Source organism: Tursiops truncatus, chromosome 6 (genome assembly GCF_011762595.2).
Source record: "Tursiops truncatus isolate mTurTru1 chromosome 6, mTurTru1.mat.Y, whole genome shotgun sequence".
Taxonomy (NCBI): Eukaryota; Metazoa; Chordata; class Mammalia; order Artiodactyla; family Delphinidae; genus Tursiops; species Tursiops truncatus.
In genome coordinates this window covers 21,526,432-21,551,100 of record NC_047039.1, presented here as the reverse complement: position 1 = coordinate 21,551,100, position 24,669 = coordinate 21,526,432, and positions in this window count along the sequence as shown.

Below are 24,669 nucleotides of genomic sequence, written 5' to 3'. Positions count from 1 at the left end.
ACAATTTTTTTTTTTCTACACTGCGGGGCTTGTGGGATCTTAATTTCCTGACCAAGGATTAAACTTAGGTCCTCGGCAGTGAAAGCATGGAGTCCTAACCACTGGACCAACAGGAATTCCCACACTACAAGAAATCTTAAGGGAAGTTCTTCAGTCCCTGGAAAACTATAATAAATAGAATAAAGAGAATCAGAAATGGTAAATATGTGGTTAAACACAACAGAATTTTCTTATTTAATATCTCTTTAAAGATAATTGACTAAAGAAAAAATAAGGGCAATAATAATATGAACAAGAAAATTATAATCTACAATGTGTTGTAGATCTCCAACATGTATAGAAGTCAAATAGCAGCTATAACCCAAAGGTCAGAGGGAGTCAAATGAAATGACACTATTTTAAGGTTCTCACATTATATGGGAAGTGGCATAATAGTATTTGAAGGTAAACCTTGATACATTAAAGATGTATATTGTAAACCTAGAGCACCCACTAATAAAACCAAAGAGGTTTTGATATAAGCCAATATAGAGGTAAAATGGAATCATAAAAAAATAAACAAACAAGAGGAAAAATGAACAATTGGATAAACAAAATAATGCATATCAAAATGGTGAACTTAAATTCACCATACAGAAATCTCATAAAATGTAAGCAGTTTAGGTGCTTCAATTGAAAAACCAAAGACTGTCAGACCAGTTAAAACAACAAGACCTAACTGTATGGTGCTTATAAGAAAGCCATTTTACATTTGAAAACACGGATGTTTTAAAAGTAAAAGAATAGTGAAAGGATACAGATATAATAAAAATATGCTGGAATGGCTATGTTAATATCAGCACATTTAACAGCAAATATTAGTAACAGGCATAGAGGGTTACTTCATCAATATAAGAGAGGTCAAGTCTTCAAAAGGATATTATAATCCTAGATATTTATGCACCTATAACGGATCTCCAAAGTAAACGAATATAAAACTGAAAGGGGAATTAGAAAAATCCACAGTTATAGTGGGAGATTGCAACACCTGTATCTCAATAATTAATGGAAAAATAGACAGAATCAGTAAGAATATAGAAAACTTTAACCATACCATCAACCATTTAGATCTAACTGGAATTTATAGAACAAAATGCACATTGTTGGCAAGTGCATAAGCCCTTTCTTTCTACAAATTTTGAGAATTTTTTTCAATTCTGGGATATTTTCTTCTATTATGTCTTTGAATATTTCCTCTACTACTTTTTTTTCTTCTTTCTGGAACACCTATTAGTTGCATCCTGGTTCTCTAGAAATCTCTATTTTTTCTAACTCTTTGATATTTGTTTCTTTTGTTTTGTTTTTGCTCTTTCTAAATATCATCTCAAAGTTTATTTCAGCCCTCCTATTGCAATTTTTTTTAAGAAATAATCCTTAGTTTTCATGAAGCCTTCTTTTTTCTCTAACTGTTCTATTCTCATTGTTAACTAGTAACAGTCTGGGTTTTTTATTTTTAAAAAGAATATAATATTGTCTCAGTTCTCTGTGATATAAATTAAGATTCTTTTGCAGTTCTCATTTTTAATTTTGTAGTTTTTGTTTTGTTTTTCTGTAGTTGACTTTACTCACATGCCCCTTGGAATGCCCACTCATTTGTAAATGAATGCTCTACTGCTTGATTGGAATAGCTGGTATGCTTTTCTCTGATATCACTAGGCTCTCTGAACGAGGGTCCTGACAGAAAGCTCTTTGTATGTGGACAGGGTACATTGACTGGCAGATTCCAGCTACAATTTGGGGTGGGAGAGGGAGGCCTGTACAGCAATGAGTTCATTAACAATGCCGAGATATCTGTCTCTTCCCCCATTCTGGCTTTCCATGCTGTGGGTTGTGTGCTCCACCCTGACTCATCTGCACAGAGTGACCTAGACTCTGGATCTCTCTGCTGTGGGTTTTTCACACAGTTGTCCCTCTGACTTCAAGAAATTCACCCTGTCACTGGCCTGCAGATACACTTCTCCCTTATTTGCATGCATTCAATTAACTTGCTGTTTTGTACAATGTTTCCTGCTTTATTCTAAGCTATGACTGGTTAACAGGCAAATATGAGCCATACCAAACACAAACCTGATGACACTGTTTTCTGAAATAATAAGTGATGATCATTTTTCTTGGGCTAGTATTATGCTTCCATGCCTGGCTCCAAAAAAACTGCTTCTTAGTTGCAGGTCACCTGCAAATTCCAAATAACAGCTAGCTCTTTAAAAATAAAACATAAATTAATTTCTGCCAAGGTGAGAGAATATTAGAACTTTAACTGGAACAGTTGATCAGATTCAAAAGTATCTTTTATAAATTATGTTCTCTGAGGCTACCTCTGTCTTAACACTTAGTGTTCTTTCCTAAGTCATGGTTTGGGGTTGCTATATAGAATGGTAAGAATAGAGAAAATTAAATAAGATATAGCTATACTAAATATACATGGTTTTAAAAAGTCAATTGTAAAAATTATTTTAAAGTTATCCTTTTTTGGTGGAATGAATCATCCTAACAATCAGAATTATTTCTTTGACTTTGGTTATTCAATTATTATGATCACAATTAATGAAAAAATTCTGGTTAAAAATGTGTTTAGAGTAATAATATTAGCAGTAGAAAGGGAATTCAGCTAGCAGGTATGAGACTGCTTTTTGATTCCATCTCTGTTAATGACTCATTCTTGCTACTTTGCTAAACAAATGCTAATTTTATCAAATGAAATCATGTCAAAATAGCCTGAGAGTTATCATTTGTTACATGAACAAAAATTTTATTACTATTGTTACTATTGTTAATTTTACTATTAAGGACATAATTTTACAGGACTGATATTTTTCTGTTTCCATACATACATATTTTCAAACTAGTGCAATTATTATAGCAGGCATATGATATTTATATTAGAGATAAAATAAAATTTGTTATATTTTTCTATAATTAGGTAGTAATTGAGAATTGTCCACCAGGATCATACAAATATAGGACATTCCACAAGTATTTAGGCCAAACTAGTCATTTTGTTTTCTTTTTTTCCCTGTACATTTTGATACATTCTGCTTTTTTAGATTTGTAGCCCAAGTTAGATTGATGAAAATAATTGGCACAATAGTAGGACATTTAGAGCCAGACTGCCTGAATTTAACTCCTGACTCACTAGTCATGTGACTTCACAAGGTACTTAGCTTCTCAGCCTTCCTTTCCTCATCTGTAAAATGTGGACAAGCATATCTAGCCCCATGGGTGGCGGTGAGGTGTGAATAAATTAATCCATGGGCAACTTTCAGAAGATTCCTGACACAAGGTAAGCACTTAAGCTATTCGTACTCTTGCATCATTATATTTGTTGTGGAGTAAATTACCTGAAAACGATTCTGTATAAATAGTGTACAGAGGAATTCTCATAAAGACTTTATTGGTGATTAATCAACTTATAAGCTATTCCCATCTGAATAAATATCTTAAGCTAAGATAATCAGCATAGTTTCCTTACTGGTGCAATTGCAGTTGTTTTGAGCATTACTGGAAGGAGTGGGGTGGTAGATCTTGCCACTTTTGCATAAATAGGACACAAGAAACTATGTTCCCAGGCACTGTGCCTGTGGACCCTGCAGCTCCCCTTCAGGTTGCATCTTGCCACCTGACCAGGTATAAGTCCTGGCAGTTGAGCCTGCCATTAGCATCTGGGGTGTCTCCTTCCAGGGGAGCCTTTCAAACCATGTATTCAAGGATTCTGAGGGCAGTCATTATGGACCCTACACCAGCTCTCTACTCCATATCTGTATCTTTGACAGAATGTGCACTGAAATCTGCTTTCACTGTAGCTTATTTTGGGGTGCCAAGGCTGTATGATGGCTGATGCTTACCAAAATAACCTGCCATTTACCACAGCACCAAATTGCTGGGAACCATCTAGCCACTTTACCAGCCTCCATGCCAGGCACTTTGCTCACAGGATCTCAGGGAATTTTCACAGATGCTCTGAAAAATTAGTGGTACCATTTTTCATTTTATGGAAAAGGAGTCTATGGTCAGGGAGAAGTGGTCGTGTCACAGGGAATTCAGGTTAGTGAGCGACAGAGCAGGATTGGAACACAGTTCTGGCCAGAACCCTAAGTCCTTAATCAGTGTACTATTTATTAGTCACACAATGCTGATACCTCATCGGCTATTTTATAGCTTCTTAAACAGTGGACTTTTGTCACCACTAATGTTAAACAGATTATATATATACATAGATCAGCTGCTATGTTTCTATGAACATATACTTTTATTTTATTAAGCTGTTGCTCTCTGAACACACTTTATTTTTTTCCCCAAAATGGTACTTTTTACTGATTCATGTGGCACATTCATTCACTTTAATTGTTGTTTCTGTGGTTATCTGCTTCCTTAGAGATGTTTCAACTCATCTTAGTTTGGACTAGGGTACTATTCTTAGTAAATCATTAAGTAGCTGAAAAGTCTTTCTTTTTTAATCATTGAAAGCAAGACAGAATAGTTCTTGGCCCAGTGTCATTCAATTAATTCAAGTGGGATAGATTTGGGAACACCTCCAACTGTTTTCTTTAATACCAGCTTTATGCTGCAAAGAAGGAAATGATTAATTTTGCTGTTATATTCTCTCTTGTACACAACAAGAAAACTCTATGGAGCATTTTCACAATGGCCTAACCCATATCTTCTTTGCTAGTCATTCTTGACTTATCTTGACAATCAGATCATTTAAAGTATCCTTTTTTTTTTTTGCTAGAAATTCTATTCAGGGTTTTGTGAAGCAAAACCATCGAATAGATTTCCCACTAGTACAAATAAAATGTGTTAACTATGAAACCTCCATCTAGTTAGCATTTGGAGGAATGTGAAAGAGGAGGAAAATTACATTTTCTTGTTCTCAAAAATATTACAGGAGAATGCAGCAATAATTTTTCATTTGTATGAGTGGAAAATCAGAGGAATAGGTGAATCCTGACCAAAAAATCTATGTTTAAAGTAATCTATTTTTAAAGATATTTCAAGCAACTGGAATTTATTTAAGGCTGTATGGACTGATGGTGTCGCTAAATTAAGTCTTTAGCATTTGCTTAAATGCTGAATGTATCATTAAAAACAACCCTACGGTATAAAGCTACTTACACAGAAAGTATTTGCCAGTGGGTATAGTGTTTGTGTGTGTGTGTGTGTGTGTGTGCACGTGTGTGTGTGTGTAAAAGTAATTATCCTGGTTAATTTTATTTTTTTACAGAAAATATTTAAGTCAATCACCTGAATGCCAATTTGATCTTATCCCATTGAAAATTGGAACAAGAACCCAAGAGGCTTTGAAAAATGATTTTATTTAAGTGGTGTGTCATCTCCTAGCTAAGCTAGGAGTTTGAACAAAATTGGGCAAAGAGAAAATAATGTTTGAAATCATGATGCCTTACTTTCATATGTGTCATATAACCTCAAGTTATATGAGGAAGTGAGACTAATGGAATTGGGTACCTTTACTTCTTAGACAATTAGCTATTTTACAAAACATTGATTTTCATCTAAATGTGTTATTTTTTAAAGTTTTCTATTTTAATCATCTTGCAAAAATCAATCAAATAGGGATATAATAGAGTGGCTTGCAGTAGAGCAACTTTCCCACTGAGAAAACTAGAAAATTTGCATGAAAATATACAAAACTTCTCTTTGAGGCAGCCAGGACCTAAGGAGTCAGATCCAGAGGGCTGGGCATCTCACATAGGTGAGCTAACTGCATGCAAATCCCTTTCCTCTTTCAAGCATTTCCCAAGTCCTGACATTGAGCCAGAGACTGAAAAGCCTGACAGAGAGAGGCTATCAGGAGTCAGAGTTGCTGTCAGAGATATTCAGTCAGATGGGGGCAAAGGGTGATAACACTTGGGAGTCAGTTTGCCAAACCCACCTGGAATTAAGGGGCCAAGGTCCCAAAGACAGTCAACACAGACATTCCTTCAAGGCAAGTGCTGGTTGAGCTGCACAGAGCAAGAGGACAAGAAGACAAACAGAAAGAATCTAAAAAGGCAGAATAGGGGAAATAAATGTAGAAGAGATTAAGAAAATTAGACAAGTGTTCATGGGAAACACAACATGTTGTTGGTCTGTTTTGTGAATTACAAATTTTTTTTTCTCAGTTTATTTATGTCTTTGGCTTTACAGTTTTACATATGATGGCCTTTGCTTGGAGAAATTTTTGAATATTATATAATCAAGTATATTTTCTTTTACATTATGATTTCTAGGTCTTATTCATACTTAGAATGTGTCCAATCATAGGTTCAAAAAAGTCTCCACACTTCCTCATATTAGATATAATGCATGAACCCACCCTTTGTGTTTTTCCCCAAGGTAGTTATGCATTTATATCAGCACCATTTATCAAATAATTCATTTTTCTGCCCATCCATGATTTGAAATGACACTTTTATCATATACTAAATTTCTGTGTAGTTTCTTGTATTTCTGAATTTTCAATTAGATTAATCTTTCAGTTCATTTATGGGTCAATACCATGTGTTTCTTTTAATACATTTTTATTTTTAAATAGATTAAAATTTACAGATATTTACAGAAATACTACAGAGTTCCCTGTGCCATTCACCCAGTTTCTCCCAATGATAGTATGTTCATAACAATAGCACACTGTTAAAATAAGTAAGTTGATATTGGGGGAATACTATTAACTTCAATACAGATCTTATTCACATTCCACCATTTGTTGGGGAGGAGAGTGTATAGCTCTATGAAATTTTATATATTGCAATAACATGCACAGATTCATGATCACCAAAATTAGGATACTGTTCTAGCAACACACACCAAAAAAATCCTCAGTTTACCATTTAATTGTCATACCTACTCCCAGTTCTAACACTGGGCAACCACTGATCTGTTCTCCACCACTGTAATTGTCACCTCAATAATATTATGTACATGAATCATACATTATGCTACATGTTCTTTTGTAATCAAACTTTTGAGGTAACTGTAGATTCACATGAAGTTGTAAGAAATAAATGTTCCAGGCATTCTTTACCCAATTTCCCCCAATGTCAGAATCTTACAAAATACAAGGCCTCAAAAGAGGATATTGACAATGATTCAATCCACTGACTTTATTCAGATTTCCTCATTTTTACCTGTACTTATCTGTGTGTGTATATACCTCTGTGCATAGTTGTATGCAATTTTATGTCATATGTAGGTTTGTGTATTCATCACCACAGTGAAGATACAGAACAGTTCCATCAACACGAGGATTTCTTGTGTTGCCCTTTTATAGTAATACTTACCTCCCCTATACCTGCCCTTCCTCCTTCTCTAAACCTTGGAAAAAACTACTCTATTCTTCTTTTATAAAATTTTATCATTTCAAAAATATTATATAAATGATATAAATGGAATCATATAGTATGTAACTTCTTTGGATTGTTTTTATTCACTCAGCATAATTCCCTGAAGATTCACCTAAGTTGCAGGCAGAATAGTGTATTCCTTATTATTGTTGAGTAGAATTCCAAAGGATGGTTACATTATAATTTGACCATTCACTCACTGAAGAACATCTGGATTGTTTCTAATTTGGAGCAATTATGAATAAAGCTTTTATGAACATCTGTGTACAGGTTTTTCTGTAAACCTAAGTTTTCATTACTCTGAAAAAAATACCAAAGGATGCAATTCTTAAGTCATATGGTAACTGAGTGTTCAGTTTTATAAGAAACTGGCAAAATGTTATGAGTGGTTATACAATTTTACCTTCCCATCAGCAATTTATGAGTGATGCATTTCTCTGCATCCTTGCCAACATTAGATGTTGCCATATTTTTATTCTGATAGGTGTATACTGATATCTCAGGTTTTTTTCAGTACGTGGGCCTCTCACTGCTGTGGCCTAACCCGTTGTGGAGCACAGGCTCTGGACGTGCAGGCTCAGCCGCCATGGCTCACGGGCCCGCCTCTCCACAGCATGTGGGATCTTCCTGGACCAGAGCACGAACCCGTGTCCCCTGCATTGGCAGGAGGACTCTCAACCACTGCGCCACTAGGGAAGCCCTCAGTGTGATTTTAATTTGCATTTCCCTGACAGGTAATGATGTTGAACATCTCTTCATGTGCTTATTTATCCCCCATATATTACTTTGTCATTATCTCATTTTCTAATAAGATTGTTTTTACTGTCAAGTTTTGAGAGGTCTATATGCATTCTTTCTACACGCTGGTCCTTTGTCAGATTTGTGGTTTCTAAATATTTTCTCCCAGCCTATAGCTTGTCTTTTCTTTCTATTAAGATGAGCTATCACTAAGCAAATTGTTTTTTAATTTGAATGTGATAAATTTATCATTTTTCTGTTTGTGACTCATGCATATGGGGTCAAGTTTAAAAATTCTTTGCCAGTCTTACATTCCAGAAAAATTTATCTTATGTCTTTTTAGGTAAACTTATAGTTTAACATTTTACATTTGAGTTTGTGCTGTATCTTGATTTAATATTTGTATAAGATGAAAGGTTTAGGTTGAAGTATTTTTGTTTGTTTTTTGCGTTTTTTGTTTTTACTGTGGATGTTTAGTTTCTCCAACATCATTTGCTAAAAAGATTACCCTTCATCCACTGAATCATTTTTGCACCCATGTCAATAATGAGTTGGGGGCACTCACTTCCGGTCTGGATAAGATTCTATAAACTCCTCTTTTTCTCCTCCCCACTGATTACAACTACGTGCTCTGGAAATAATGCAAGAGGCAACTACATGTGAATTCTGAATGGAGGAATGAGGAAGGTGAACTGCTTTGGGGTACCAAGAAAAGGAAAAACACAGCATCAGGGGTCTTCCATCTCCCCACCCAACATAAGAAGTTTGTTCAATTCTAGTGTTTCTTAACAAAAGAAGGCAGCTTCTACAGGCTTATTCCTCCCCAAGGTGCAATGGGAGCCCTGAACATAACAGCAGGTGCACCCAGAATCACTGGCAAGGGGAATGATGGGTGAGCCCCACTAATGTTAAGCAGCCAGGGGTAGTGTTCTTCTTTACTGCCAGGCCCAAGACTCCCTCCACCACTGAGCAGTACAAGGGTGTCCAGAGGCACAACTATAAGTGTCCAGTACAGGAAGCTGCTTTGTCTCCATGGACCTGACACTTAACTCTGCCATCCAGGAACAGAGTAGTCAAGGGGCACTGTCCAGAGGTATCCTGCCAGAACAAGCAACCCTAGACTTGACATGCATTCTCCATGCCCCATGAGTAGGGAGGATCCTACCACAGCAAGCTCCCAGTTAAGGAATCTCTTCATCTCCACAGACCTGGAGACCTCCTCCCACACTGAAAGACACTGGGTGGTCTGGCTGGGGAAAACCCCATCTGACCCCTAACACATGATCAGCAGAGCTAAAAGGATGCCCCTGTGGTACCAAGTAATCAAGGAGACTAAAATAGGACCACAGAGGCTCTGAAAATTTAATTGACTTTAGAATCACAGACCACAAAATAGACAAGGAATTTCATGCTAAACTTAAAAAGGGTAACTATTTGTTAAAGTAAAACATTTAGAGAGTACCAAGAGTCTTCCAGAATCACAGACAAAATTTCCAGGATATAAAAGAAAAATCACCCATTATACAAAGAACCAGAAAAATCTCAACTTGAATGTGAAAAGAAAATCAAATGATACCAACACTGAGAACAATCAGATATTGGAATTATCAGACAAGAATTTTTAAGTACCTGTCAAAAAAGTGCTTAAACAATCAATTATAAATATTCTATAAAAAATAGAAAATCTCAGCAATGAAATAGAAGTAATAAAAACAAAACAAAACAAAGACCCATGTTTTGAATTACTCTTTGTTGGAGTAAGAACCACCAACAATCTCCTCCTCCATAAAAATAATGAGAATATTGGCAAAATAAAAATAGTTAAAATCAGTATGATCAATATGTAGAAATTAACCAAATGCTTGTAACAATCTAAGGTGTATTTATTCAAGAAATGGTGGAATTGCTATAAGAACAGTGAGCTTTACGGTTCTTTGACTCAAATTCCACTCTCCTTATCTTCACTGTAGCCTTCAACGCCAACAATTTTGTAACCATGATAGTCATGAAAACAGGAGGCTTACTAGCCAGCTGAATGATAAAATTGGGTTTGGTGTTCCCCAAAAGCCCATCCCCAGAAAATTTTTACCACTTAACCTATCTGACAGTTACCTAAAAACCCTCACTCACAGGGCTTGTCTTTATTTGATCTGACTCAGAGTCCACTCAGGGAGAATTGTCTTTTAGCCCAGGACAGTTAGTCAAACTATTAGTGACAACTGTTTTATATCACAACTGCTAATGGCATTGGTAACCACAAGACAAATGAGCAGCTGACTAAAAACTTATAAGAAACACCTGGGGAATAGGGTGTTTTGAAAAGTTCCAACATATACCAGAAATCTAGCAGGCCACATGCATATATAGTGCTGCGTGCATGCCCAGGAAAGACATGAGATGTTCCTGAGGTTTCACCTGGGGATGACCTTGTGGCTCTATGCAAGCAGAAAATAAAGACTAAGGTAGAGTTATAACTGCAGGAATATGGATGGTGTGTCACAATACACACATACCTGAGACAGATCCTCAGCAAAGTCCAAGAAACTTATTTTTGCAAGGCTTTTAAGAAAATCTCTGTCCAATTATTAGTTTATCTCTAAACTAACCAAACAGAGACTTCAGCTGCCACACAAAACGAATACAGACTTTATAGTATTTGTTCAGAAAAGTTACTACTAAACAAACAAACAGTAGTAACAACAGCATTGACAAAGAGCAGTGACAAGGAATCCTGGGTAGGTGAGAGATCTGATTTCCAGAGTGGTCATATTATATTATTTAATATGTCCAATTTTTAACAGAAAAATTATGAGACATGTAAACCATGGCTCATATTCAGAAATAAAGTAGTAAGAAAAATAGTCCTTGAGGAAGTCCAGAAGTCAAACATACCAAAACTTTTAAATCAGCTATAAATAAGTATTTTCAAATAGAGATGATGTCTAAAGAACTAAAGAAAAGTATGAGACCAGTCTCACATAGAGCATATCGATAAAGAGAAATTGAAAAAAATATAGAAATTCTGGAGTGGCTCAATAGTGGATATGAGCTGACAGAAGAAAGAATAATCAAACTTAAAGGTGTGGTCATTATTATTATCCAGTCTAGAAACTAAAAGAAAAAAAAAGAGTAAATAAAAATGTAGAGAACCTCAGACACTGGTGGAACACTCTCAATTGGACCAACATACACATAATAGGAGGCTTGAAATGAGAGGAGAGGAAAAAAGAGTGTAGAAGGAATACCTGTAGAAGTAATGGCTAAAAACTATTCAAATTTGATGAAAATATCAATCTATACATCCAAGAAGCTCAATAAACTCCAAGTGGGATAAACTCATACCAAGACACATAACAATTAAACTGTTGAAAGACAAATGAAAGAATCTTGAAAGTAGCAAGAGAGAAGTGACCCATTACATACAAGAAGCCTCAGTAAGGTTAATAGCTGCTGATCTATTGGAAACTATGGAAGTCAGAAAGCAATGACTTGCACATGCAAAGTGCTGAAAGGAAAGAGATCAAACAAGAATTCTATATTCACCAAAATTATCTTTCGAAAACAAATGAGAAATTAAAATGTTCTCAAATAACCAAATACTAAGGAAGTCCGTCACTAGACAATATACCCTACAAGAAATACTAAAGGAAGTCCTTCAGGCTCAAAAGAAAGGACACTAGCCAGTAACTCAAATCCACATGAAAAAATGAAGAATACTGGTAAAGATACCACCCAGGCAAATACAAAAGACAATTTAACCTATTTTGTTTGTAACCTTTTTCTCTCCTACCTGATTTAAAAGACAATTGAAGAAAACAATATTATAAAACTGTGTTGGTGAGCATACGATGTATAAAGAGCTAATTTGTATAATGATAATAACTCAAAGGAGGGGGAACAGTATTATATAGGAGCAAAACTATTATGTACTAATGATATTAATTTGGCATTACTTAAAACAAGACAGTTATAAATTATGTTACTTGTAATCCTCAAGGCAACCAATAAGAATATAAATTGAAAAAATATATAGTAAAAGAAACACCAAAAGAATTAAGTGGTACACTAAAAAATACCTATTTAACACAAAAAAAAAAAACAGTAGTAATGAAGGAACAAAAGCAGACATAAAACATGTAGAAAACAAATAGCAAAATGGCAGATGCAAAACATACTTTAAACATAATTACATTAAGTCTAAATAGTCAGATTGGATTTTTTAAAAAGGTATGATCCAGCTATATATTTCCTACAAGGGACATAGATTTGATTCACAGACACATATATATTGAGAGTAAAATAATGTAAAGGAAAAATGTGAATATTAACCATAAAAATGTTGGAGTGACTACATATATCAGACAAAATAAACTTTTAAAAATATTACTTGAGATAAAGGCATTTATTATGATAAAAGGATAAGTTCACCAGAAAGATATATCAATTATAAACTATATGAATCTAATAATAAAGCCTTAAATATATGAATCCAAAATTAAAAGAATTGAAGGGAGAGATAGACAATTTAACAATAATAATTGGAGATTTCAATACTACATTTTTCATAATAAGTAGAATAATTAGAAAAAAGTACTACAAAGAAATAAAAGGTTTGAATAATACCACACACCAACCAGATCTAACAGACAGTTTTAGAATTCTCCACCTAACAACAGAAGAATAGACATTCTTCTCAGGTACACATGGAATATTCTCCAAGATAGACCATATATTAGGCCATAAAACAAGTATCAGTAAGTTTTAAAGGATTGAAATCATACAGAATATTTTCTCTGATCACAATGGAATTAAGCTAGAAAGCTATGATAGAAGAAAAATTGAAAATTTCACAAATGTGGGAATTAACTACTTGTTCCTAAATAACTAATGAGTCGAGAGGAAATAAAAATGGAAATTAAAAAATACTTATTAGTGAAAAAGAAAACACAACATACCAAAATTTGAAATGCAGCTAAAGCAGTACTTCAAGGAAAATTTGCAGATGTAAACAGCTATATTTTAAGAAGAAGAAAGATCTCAAATCAATAACCTAGCTTTCCACCTCAAGATAAGTAAAAAAATAAAGCAAATAAACTCAAACCAAGCCGAAGGAAGAAATACTAAAGATTAGATCAGAAATAAATGACAAGAGAGACTAGAAAACAACACAGAAAATCAACAAAACCAAAATTTGTTTTTTTTTTTTTTTCAGTATCAACAAAATTGACAAAAGCTTACCTATGTTGACCATGGAAAAAGAGTTTGACTTGCAAGACAATTCAATAGAGAAAGAACAGTTTCTTCCAGAAATAGTGCTGGATATCCCCATGCAAAAGAATGAAGTTGGATCCTTACCTTATATCATTTTCAAAAATTAACTCAAAATAGAAAAAAAGAAAACCTAAATTTAAGAGCTAAAACTATAAAAGTCTTGGAAGAAAACATACAGGCAAATATTTATGACTTTGGATTGGGCAACCGTTTCTTAAGTATGTCACTGAAATCACAGGCAATAAAAGAAAAATTTGATAATTTGGGCTTAATTAAAATAAAAAAAAACCTTTGCGCATCAAACAGTACTTTCAAGAGAGTGGAAAGACAAACCACAGAATGGGGAAAGATACATGCAAATCACTTATCAGAATATATAAAATCTCTTACAACTCAACAACAGAAAGACACTTCAGCTAAATGTTGCACAAAGATCTTGAACAGATATTTCCCCAAAGAGACACAAATAGCCAATAAGCACATGTAAATTTTCAATATAATTAGTCTTTAGGGAAATAGAAATCAAAACCACAATGCAATGCCACTTCACAACTTCTAGGATGGCTATAATTTTAAAAATAATAAAATAACAAGCCTTGGCAAGGGTTTGAAGAAATTAAAACCCTTATACATTGCTGATTGGAATATAAAATCATGCAGCTACTGTGGAAAAAATTGGAAGTTCCTCAAATTTTAAACATAGAATTACCATATGATCCAGGAATTTCACTCCTAGTTATACCCCAAAGATCTGAAAACAGCAATCAGACAGATATGTATATAACAGCATATTCACAAAAGTCAAAAGGTAGAAACAACTAAAGTGCCCATCAATAGATGTATGGATAAACAATATGTGATATATGTATATACAACAGAATATTATTCAGCATTAAAAAGGAATGAAGTTCTATTAACATGCTACAACAGGGACAAACCTTGAAAACACTACACTAAGTATAAGTCGTCAGACACAAAAGGACAAATATTGTATGATTCCACTTATATGAAGAATAGGCAAATTCATAGAGACATAAAGTAAATTAAAGCTTACCAGGGACTGGGGGAGAGAGGAATGCAGTTATTGCTTACACGGTACAGAGTTTCTGTTTAGGGCAATGAAAAAGTTTTGGAAGTAGAAGGTGGTGATAGTGTCACAACACTGTGAATGTAATTAATGCCACTGAAATGTGCACTTAAAAATGGTTTAAATGGCAAATTTCTTGTTTATGTATTTCACAATAAAAAGATTCACCTAGTGTGATTCTTCCCTGTTCATTATTTCACAAAAATATTGATCTCTCACATTTTATATTAATTTTAGAATCAGCTTGTCTGTATCTAAAAAAGAATCTTGCTGGGATTTTGATAGGAATTTCATTAAACCTATAGATTAATTTGAAGAGAATTGACATATTTACTATGAAGATGAACACAGTATGTCCGTTCAAGTCTTCTTTGATTTACTTCATTAACATATTATAGTTTCCACCCTACAGAATCTGTAACAGTTTTGTTAGATCTACACTAAGGTATTTCCTTTTTTATTTTTTAGTCATTGTAAAAGGCATAGTGTTTTTTATTTTTGTTCCCAACTTTCTATTGCTAGTATATAAAGAGAAGATTAATATTTGTGTGTTGACTTTTTATTTTGCAACTCTGGGGGGTTGTTTGTTTGTTTATTTTAATAGAACCCTTGGAATTGTCTATGTAGATAATCATGTCATCTGTAAATAAAGACAGTTTTGTTTCTTCCTTTCCAATCTGTATACTTTTCATTTTCTTTCTTTGCCTTATTTCCCCAGCCAGTACTTCCAGGACCCTATTGAATATGAATGGTGAGAGCAGACTCTTAGCAGTTCAGCTGGAGCTAAGCCACTGGGAGTCAGAGTAGTCAATTAAGCAATATGCAAAAATGAAAGTATCAGTCAAGTCTTTAACTACTTATTGTAAGAGTATACACAATAGCCTAAACTAGAGAAAACCTCAATATTTTCCCTACTCTGTTTGTTCCCATGGAATGGCCCACCAGTTGAGGTCAAGTGGATCAGCACAGACCACAGATGTGGCAGTCATTTCACTACTGAAAAAGGAGACCCCAACAAAAGGCTCTGGCATTTTTATGAACCCTGGAACAGGGGCCAGGGAGAGAGGAAAGTACTAGGAGTAGAAAAGACTGAGTTGTGAGTCAGAGTGGAGAAAAGTGTCTTCCGGCTTCCCCTGGGTCCCATAAGGAGACCTTTACAGAGATCCCTGAGGAAAGCCACCATGGAAAGCCTCCAAATGAAGGCTCTGGTCTGGGGTGTAGACATGGATAGAAGCATGGCTGATTGGACAGGGGACCCTGAGGCTTTGACCCTTTATAGACCTCAGTGCCCTGGCTGTGCACCAAGTCTGGGGTGTGTATTCCTGTCTATGATCAGGCTTAAGAAATCACACAGGATTGTGGCCTATCATTGGACTCTTTAACTCTGCTCTGATTTTCTTGAGACCTGAGTAAAAACCAGGGTATTTTTATGGACCTGAATAGGTTAGACTTTGAAGGGCTGTGCTAAGAACCAGGTAAATGGTTTGAGACAACAGGGACCAAGGCTTTGATCAAAATCACTCTAATTAGAATCAGGCCTGCCTTGAGTGTCATTATGAGACATGAGGGTTAATGGGTTACTAAACCAGGAAATATGTCTCCTAGACTATCTGGGTCTACCGTACAGAGTTAGGCAGCTTTTAAAATTCTATTGTTTGAACCTTTATTACTTGGTCCAAGGCAATAATACAGTCCCAGCTTGAGCTGGTCAGGAGGTTGGTTCTGATGTGACTGTCCCCATGGGCTAATTGATGTCATGACAGTCACGTATACACAAAAGGAGTTGATCCCAGAAGTCACAGCAGGGCCCTCTCTTTGGAAATAAAGAGTTTTTAATGTCAAGATAACCCAGATAGAACATGTATTAATTAGGTAGCCAGGTTCACAGTTTTTAATGTGGCCTTTTGTCATGGGAACTCTTGTCCCGGGCTTTTCTGTCTAGTCTGAATATTTTAGTCTCTAGTTTTAGAGTCACACATGAGGCAGTCAGTTTGAACCTGTTCTGTTTGTCTGACATCAGTTTATCTACCTCACTAGTATAGATAGCATTTGGAGGTGTTTTATGTGGAACATGCAAGAGCGGGGTCATCATCTGCTGTCTCAGTCAGTGTTATCAAGTTGACTATAGGCTCAGCCATCAGCCTGAATCTAAAGGACTCAAGGCAGAAGAGGGAGTTTAGTTTGGTTTGGTTTTTAAGGAGGAGAGAAAAGCTTCCAAGAGTGGTTCTACAAAAGCAAAGATCATTAACATCTTTTTTCCTCCTCCACATCTTTCTAAGTGTCAGTATTTTGTGTTAGTTGTTATTATTGGTGTGTCTTATTTAGCAATCAAAACTTTATTAAGTTTCTAAATTAATTTTTGATTTTTTTGGACTTTTTGTTTGGAAGGGTTGTGTGTAAAAGGGACAAAAAGGTTTTACAGAAAAACATTTTTATATAACTTAAAAAGAAAAACACATCATATTGAAGAATTGCTTAGCATAACAGTTTGAATTTTTAAAAGATTTTAAATGAGTTTCCATAACTTCTCATTTTTTTGTTATTTAAAAGCCATTTAGTGCTCTATTTGAGTCCTTAGAAAGGGATGGAAGGGGATGGAAGTCCCTTGCAGGGCCTTCACATGGAGACCAATATGTCAGAAACTCTAAACAAGGGTCATAAAATGGAAGAGAAGGATGGAAGGGAGGGACAATCTGATCCAATGTGTGGCTCAAATGAGAAGTCCTTTTTTGGGGAACTGTTGTATTGAGCCCCCAGTCTGGTCACCTGAGATGTGCAGTCTGGGTTGGGATTATTTGTCTCCTTTTATCAATCACTTAAGACTGCCCTTTACTCGTCTATGAAAACATTCAATGACCCAGCACCTTGTGGGTGACATGGAGCATGGAGATTTTTCATGTCTCATAACTGGGCTGTTATCAGATGCCATGTGTTCAGAAAAGTTGAACAGGTGTGGTCTTGTAGGGCCTGGATAGTACAGCCTGTAAATATATCAGGGCTCCTTTTGCTGGGTAGCCGGGAGAGCCTTCCCTAGGTCATGAAGCTCTGTCCACTGTGCTGAGTGCTCCTTCCCACACTAAGTTAGGGACAGGCTTCTCTTATGTTGGACGGCAGGTTCACCCCATTGCAGCCAGATGGAAGTTAATTAGGAGGAGCCATCAGTGAACCAGGCCCATGTGTGGGAGGAGAGGTCTGTATATCCCGACCCCCAGTGGGTCAGTAGAGGCAATAGAGGGGCAAGGTGCCAGGGATGCAGAAGGGCACCCAAGACCTTTCCATGGAATTGCAAAAACCTGGCTAGGCTGAGTCTTGCCTGCTGTTGCAAGTACTATTTCTACTTTATAATGGAAGATTCTTGAGCTGCCTCCACACAGCAATTTGAGACTTGTTCAGACCTACAGCATGATTGGGGTGTTTGATTTTAAGATTATTTCATATCCATGGGACCTGTGCTCAGCATTTGCTACAGCCCAATAAGAGGTCAATAATTGTCTCTCAAAGGCTGTGTACTTTTTAGTTGACTCCAGCATTTTACACATCTAAAATTTCAATGGGCACCTCTGGCCTGGGGTGATGTTTTTGTTATAAGCTCTAAAAGGTGAACTGGGAGGTTAAAAAGACTGTAGCCCAAATGGTAAAATAGGTCAGTGGGCCCTGAAGAAGCATGGCCTGGGTGGCCCATTGGAGGGTGTCCAGGAATTTTATTTGGGTATCAGGTTCTTGCATTTAGTCTATGCTAAAGGATAAACACATAAGATTCTATCTCTCTGTGGTACTTTTCTGTCTCATACTCAAAGAAGGGTTGTCTTTCTGAGCCTGTGTTTTCAGAAGCAGAGTAGAAAGTAGTATGGAGGGAATGGCAGGGACGTATCAAACATCTCAATTCAATATTGTTACAACAGATTATTTCTTCATCCATTCTGCTGTGCAGGAGACCTAAGCACACTTTATGTCCTTGGTGTTCTGAACACTTAGCAGTTTATACTTCATGTGTAAGCAGGTTTTGGCCCCTATACACTGCATATTTGTAAGTGGCAATACCAGCTGACTAGTATCAGCAGATGCAGAGCTGAGTGCCATCCATTTTATCTATTTCATCCTGCCTACAGCAGTTTTCCTTGGTTAGTGTGTTTGTGTGACTCCTTATTCAGCTCTTCTTCCTTGGTACTTTGAAATTCAGGGCTAAGAGATGCTCCAAACCTTGCAATTTCTTTTTTTTTTTTTCAGACCTTGCAATTTCAATTAAGGAATCAAGGTTTTAGATGCTCATATATGCACAATTATTAGTCCTGATCTATGGAAATGCATCCTCTAAGAGTGTAAACCTTAAATTTGGTCCAAATTTCATGTATTTCATAGATACTCCTTACTTTTTATATTTGGGGTTTTGTTGTAACTGTTTCCTACTTTATTGGATATTTTTTTGCTTTTTTATTTTGAATTGAAGTATTTATTTATTAAAATTTTAACAGCTTTATTGAGGTGTAATTGATATGTGAAAAACTGCACATATTTAATGTATACAGTTGGATAAGTTTGAACATATGCATACACCCATGAAACCATCACCACAATCAAGGAAATAAGCCTATCCATCACCTGCAAAAGTTTCCTCCTGTCCCCCTTTTTCATTTTTTAATTTTTTTGTAGTGACAGCACTTGAGATCTATTTTCTTAAAATTTTCAGTGCACAATACAGTATTGGTAACTTATAGGTATGTTGTACAGCTGATGCCTAGAAATTATTTATCTTGCATACTGAAACTTTTTGGAATATGTTGATTTCCCCTGTTTTTATGCTTTTGGGTAGTGATTTGTTGCTTTCTAGAAGTAGGACAAATGAATCATTTCCACTCCCCATCTTAAATAAACCTAAAAACATCCTATATTTTTAATCTTAAAAATATAATAATTACCTCAAAAGAAATATTGTTGAGGAGTTTATCACTTTTGTTCATCTTTTATTAATATTACCTTGGTAAAGAGAGATGCAAATAAAATTATTTTTTGCAAAAAAGACTACATAAATTTCTATTCATAGATATTTAAGTATTTCAGTGTTTTAAGTATCAAAATTGTGGCTAAGATTTATCAATTAATTATGTGTAAGTCTAGTATTGTTGGTTTAATACAATGCTTGAGTTAACAAAATAACTATCAATATTAATTTACAGTTCAAGTAATTTTCATGTGAATTGTTTTCCAAAATTAAACATTAGGTGTGCTAGTTATTGCAACTTTACGTGAATAAGGACAGAAATTCTATGTATTAGATGCAAGCTTACTATATGTGAGGTACTTCATCTTCTTTACTTTACATATTACAACAGCTCTAGGATGTAGGTATTTATATCCATATTCTATAGATAAGGAAAGTGAGGGTCCAAGAGCTTAAGTCACATGGTCCATTTCACATAAATGAACACATAATTATAAAATTGAAAAGCTAAAAGAAACCATCACATCTGCTCTGGAAGAGACTCACAGCCTCCCAACTCGTCATGTTACCCATAGTCTATTCTAAATGCAACAGCTAAATTACTGATAAAACTTAAAACCACAATGAGGGAGGACCTTCAAGATGGTGGAGGAGTAACACATGATGATCACCTTCCTCCCCACAAATACATCAAAAATATAACTACATGTGTAACAACTGCTATAGAACACCTACTGAACACTAGCAGAAGACCTCAGATATCCCAAAAGGCAAGAAAATCCCCATGTTCCTGGCCGTGTGGCTGATGGTTCTTGGTGCTCTGGCCGGGTGTCAGGCCTGATCCTCTGAGGTGGGAGAGTCGAGTTTAGGACACTGGTCCAGCAGAGACCTCCTGGGCTCTCATAATATCAATCGACGAGAGCTCTCCCAAAGATATCCATCTCAATGCTGAGACCCAACTCCACTCAATGACCAGCAAGCTCCAGCGCTGGACACCCCATGCCAAAGAACTAGCATGACAGGAATACAACCCCACCCATTAGCAGACAGTCTGCCTAAAATCATAATGTGTTCACAGACACCCCAAAACACACCACTGGACATGGTCCTGCCTACCAGAAAAACAAGATCCAGCCTCATCCACCAGGACACAGGCACAAGTCTCTGCCACCAGGAAGCTTACAGAGCTCACTGAAACAACCTTACCACTGGGGGCAGACTTGAAAAACAATGGGACAATGAACCTGCAGCCTGCAAAAAGGAGACCCCAAACACAGTAAGATAAGCAAAATGAGAAGACAGAGAAATGCACAGCAGATGAAGGAACAAGGTAAAAACCCACCAGAACAAACAAATGAAGAAGAAATATGCAGTTTACCTGAAAAATAATTCAGAGTAATGATAGTAAATGTGATTCAAAATCTTGGAAATAGAATGTAGAAAATACAAGAAATGTTTAACAAGGACCTAGAAGAACAAAAGAGTAAACAAACAGTGATGAACAACACAAAAAATGAAATAAAAAATTCTCTAGAAGGAATCAAGAGTAGAATAACTGAGGCAGAAGAATGGATAAATGGCCTGGAAGATAAAATAGTGGAAATAACTACCACAGAGAAGAAAAGAGAAAAAAGAATGAAAAGAATTGAGGACAGTCTCAGAGACTTCTGGGACAACATTAAACACACCAACATTCAAATTATAAGGGTCCCAAAAGAAGAAGACAAAAGAAAAGGACTGAGAAAATATTCCAAGAGATTATAGCTGAAAACTTCCTTAATATGGGAAAGGAAATAGTCAATCAAGTCCAGGAAGCGCAGAAAGTCCCACACAGGATAAGTCCAAGGAGAAACACACCAAGACACATATTAATCGAACTATCAAAAATTAAATACAAAGAAAAAATATTAAAAGCAGTAAGGGAAAAGCAACAAATAACATACAAGGGAATCCCCATAAGGTTAACAGCTGATCTTTCAGCAGAAACTCTGCAAGTCAGAAGAGTGTGGCAGGACATATTTAAAGTGATGAAAGGGAAAAAACTACAACCAAGATTACTCTACACAACAAGGATCTCATTCAGATTTGACAGAGAAATAAAAAGCTTTACAGACTAGCAAAAGCTAAGTGAATTCAGCATCAGGAAAGCAGCTTTACAACAAATGCTAAAGGAACTTCTCTAGGCAGGAAATAGAAGAGAAGGAAAAGACAAACAATAACAAACCCAAAACAATTAAGAAAATGGTAATAGGAAAAAACATATTGATAACTACCATAAATGTAAATGGATTAAATGCTCCAACCAAAAGATACAGACTCACTGAATGGATACAAAAACAAAATCTCTATATATGCTGGCTACAAGAGACCCACTTCAGAGCTAGGGACACATACATACTGAAAGTGAGGGGATGGAAAAAGATATTCCATGCAAATTGGAAATCAAAAAGAAAGCTGGAGTAGCAATTCTCATATCAGACAGAATAGCCTTTATTTAAAATAAGATTATTACAAGAGACAAAGAGGGACACTACATAATGATCAAGGGATCAATTGAAGAAGATATAACAACTGTAAATATTTACTCACCCAACATAGGTGCATCTCAATACATAAGGCAAATGCTAAGAGCCATAAGAGGGGAATTCGACAGTAACACAAGCATAGTAGGAGATTTTAACACCCCATTTCACCAATGGACAGATCACCTATAATGAAAATAAATAAGGAAACACAAGCTTTAAATGATACATTAAACAACATGGACTTAACTGATATTTATAAGACATTCCATCCAAAAACAACAGAATACATTTTCTTCTCAAGTGCTCATGGAACATTCTCCAAGATAGATCATATCTTGGGTCACAAATCAAACCTTGGTAAATTTATGAAAATTGAAATCATATCAAGTATGTCTTACGACCACAACACTATGAAAATAGATATCAGTTATAGGAAAAAAATCTGTAAAAAACACAAACAGATGGAGGCGAAAGAGTACATTACTAAATAACCAAGAGATCACTGAAAAAATCAAAGAGGAAACCAAAAACTACCTAGAAACAAATGACAATGAAAACATGATGCCCCCAAACCAATGGGATTCAGGAAAAACCATTCTAAGAGGGAAGTTTATAGTAATACAATCCTACCTCAAGAAACAAGAAACATCTCAAATAAGCAACCTAACCTTCCACGTAAAGCAATTAGAGAAAGAAGAACAAAAAAACCCTAAAGTTAGCAGAAGGAGAGAAATCATAAAGATCAGATAAGAAATAAATGAAAAAGAAATGAAGGAAACAATAACAAAGATCAATAAAACTGAAAGCTGGCTTTTTGAGAAGATAAACAAAATTGATCAACCATTAGCCAGACTCATCAAGAAAAAAAGGGAGAAGACTCAAATCAATAGAATTAGAAATGAAAAAGGAGAGGTAACAACTGACACTGCAGGAATACAAAGGATCATGAGAGATTACTACAAGCAACTATATGCCAATAAAATGGACAACCTGGAAGAAATGGACAAATTCTTAGAAAAGCACAACCTTCTGAGACTGAACCAGGAAGAAATAGAAAATATGATGAGACCAATCACAAGCACTGAAATTTACACTGCGATTAAAAATCTTCCAACAAACAAAAGCCCAGGACCAGATGGCTTCAGTGTCAAATTCTATCAAACATTTAGAGAAGAGCTAACACCTATCCTTCTGAAACACTTCCAAAATACAGCAGAGGGAGGAAAAATCCCAAGCTCATTCTACAAGGCCAGCATCATCCTGACACCAGAACCAGAAAAGAAGTCACAAAGAAAGAAAACTACAGGCCAATATCTCTGATGAATATAGATGCAAAGATCCACAACAAAATACTAACAAACAGAATCCAGTAGCACATTAAAGGATCATACACCATGATCAAGTAGGGTTTATCCCAGGAATGCAAGGATTCTTCAATATATGCAAATCAATCAATGTGGTAAACCATATTAACAAACTGAAGGAGAAAAAGCATATGATCATCTCAGTAGATGCAGAAAAAGCTTTTGACAAAATTCAACATCCATTTATGATAAAAACCCTCTGGAAAGTAGGCATAGAGGAAACTTACCTCAAAATAATAAAGGTCATATATGTCAAACCCACAGGCAACAGCATCCTCAATGGTCAAAAACTGAAAGCATTTCCACTAAGATCAGGAAGAAGACAAGTTTGCCCACTCTCACCACTATTTTTCAACATAGTTTTGGAAGTTTTAGCCACAGCAATCAGAGAAGAAAAAGAAATAAAAGGAATACAAATCAGAAAAGAAGAAGTAAATCTGTCACTGTTTGCAGATGACATGATACTATACATAGAGATTCCTAAAGTTCCTACTAGAAAACTATTAGTGCTAATCAATGAAATTGGTAAATTAGCAGATACATAATTAATGCACAGAAATCTCTTGCATTCCTATGCACTAAGGTCGAAAAATCTGAAAGAGAATTAAGGAAACATTCCCATTTACCATTGCAACGAAAGATAGAAAATACCTAGGAATAAACCTACCTAAGGAGACAAAAGACCTGTATGCAGAAAACTATAAGACACTGATGAAAGAAATTAAAGATGATACAGACAGATGGAGAGATATACCATGTTCTTGGATTGGAAGTATCAGCATTGTGAAAATGACTATACTACCCAAAGCAATCTACAGATTCAGTGCAATCCCTATCAAACTACCAATGGCATTTTTCACAGAACTAGAACAAAAAATGTCACAATTTTTATGGAAACACAAAACACCCCAAACAGCAAAAGCAATCTTGAGAAAGAAAAATGGAGCTGGAGGAATTAGCCTCTTGAACTTCAGACTATACTACAAAGCTACATTAATCAAGACAGTATGGTAATGGCACAAAAACAGAAAGATTGGTGGAACAACATAGAAAGCGCAGAGATAAATCCACAAGATATGGTCACTTTATCTTTGATAAAAGGGACAAATATCTACAATGGAGAAAAAACAGCCTCTTCAATAAATGGTCCTGGGCAAACTGGACAGCTACATGTAAAAGAATGAAATTAGAACACTCTCTAACACCATACACAAAAATTAACTCATAATGGATTAAAGATCTAAATGTAAGGTCAGACACTGTAAAACTCTTAGAGAAAAAACATAGGCAGAACACTCTATGTCATAAATCACGGCAAGATCCTTTTGACCCACCTCCTAGAGAAATGGAAATAAAAATATACAAA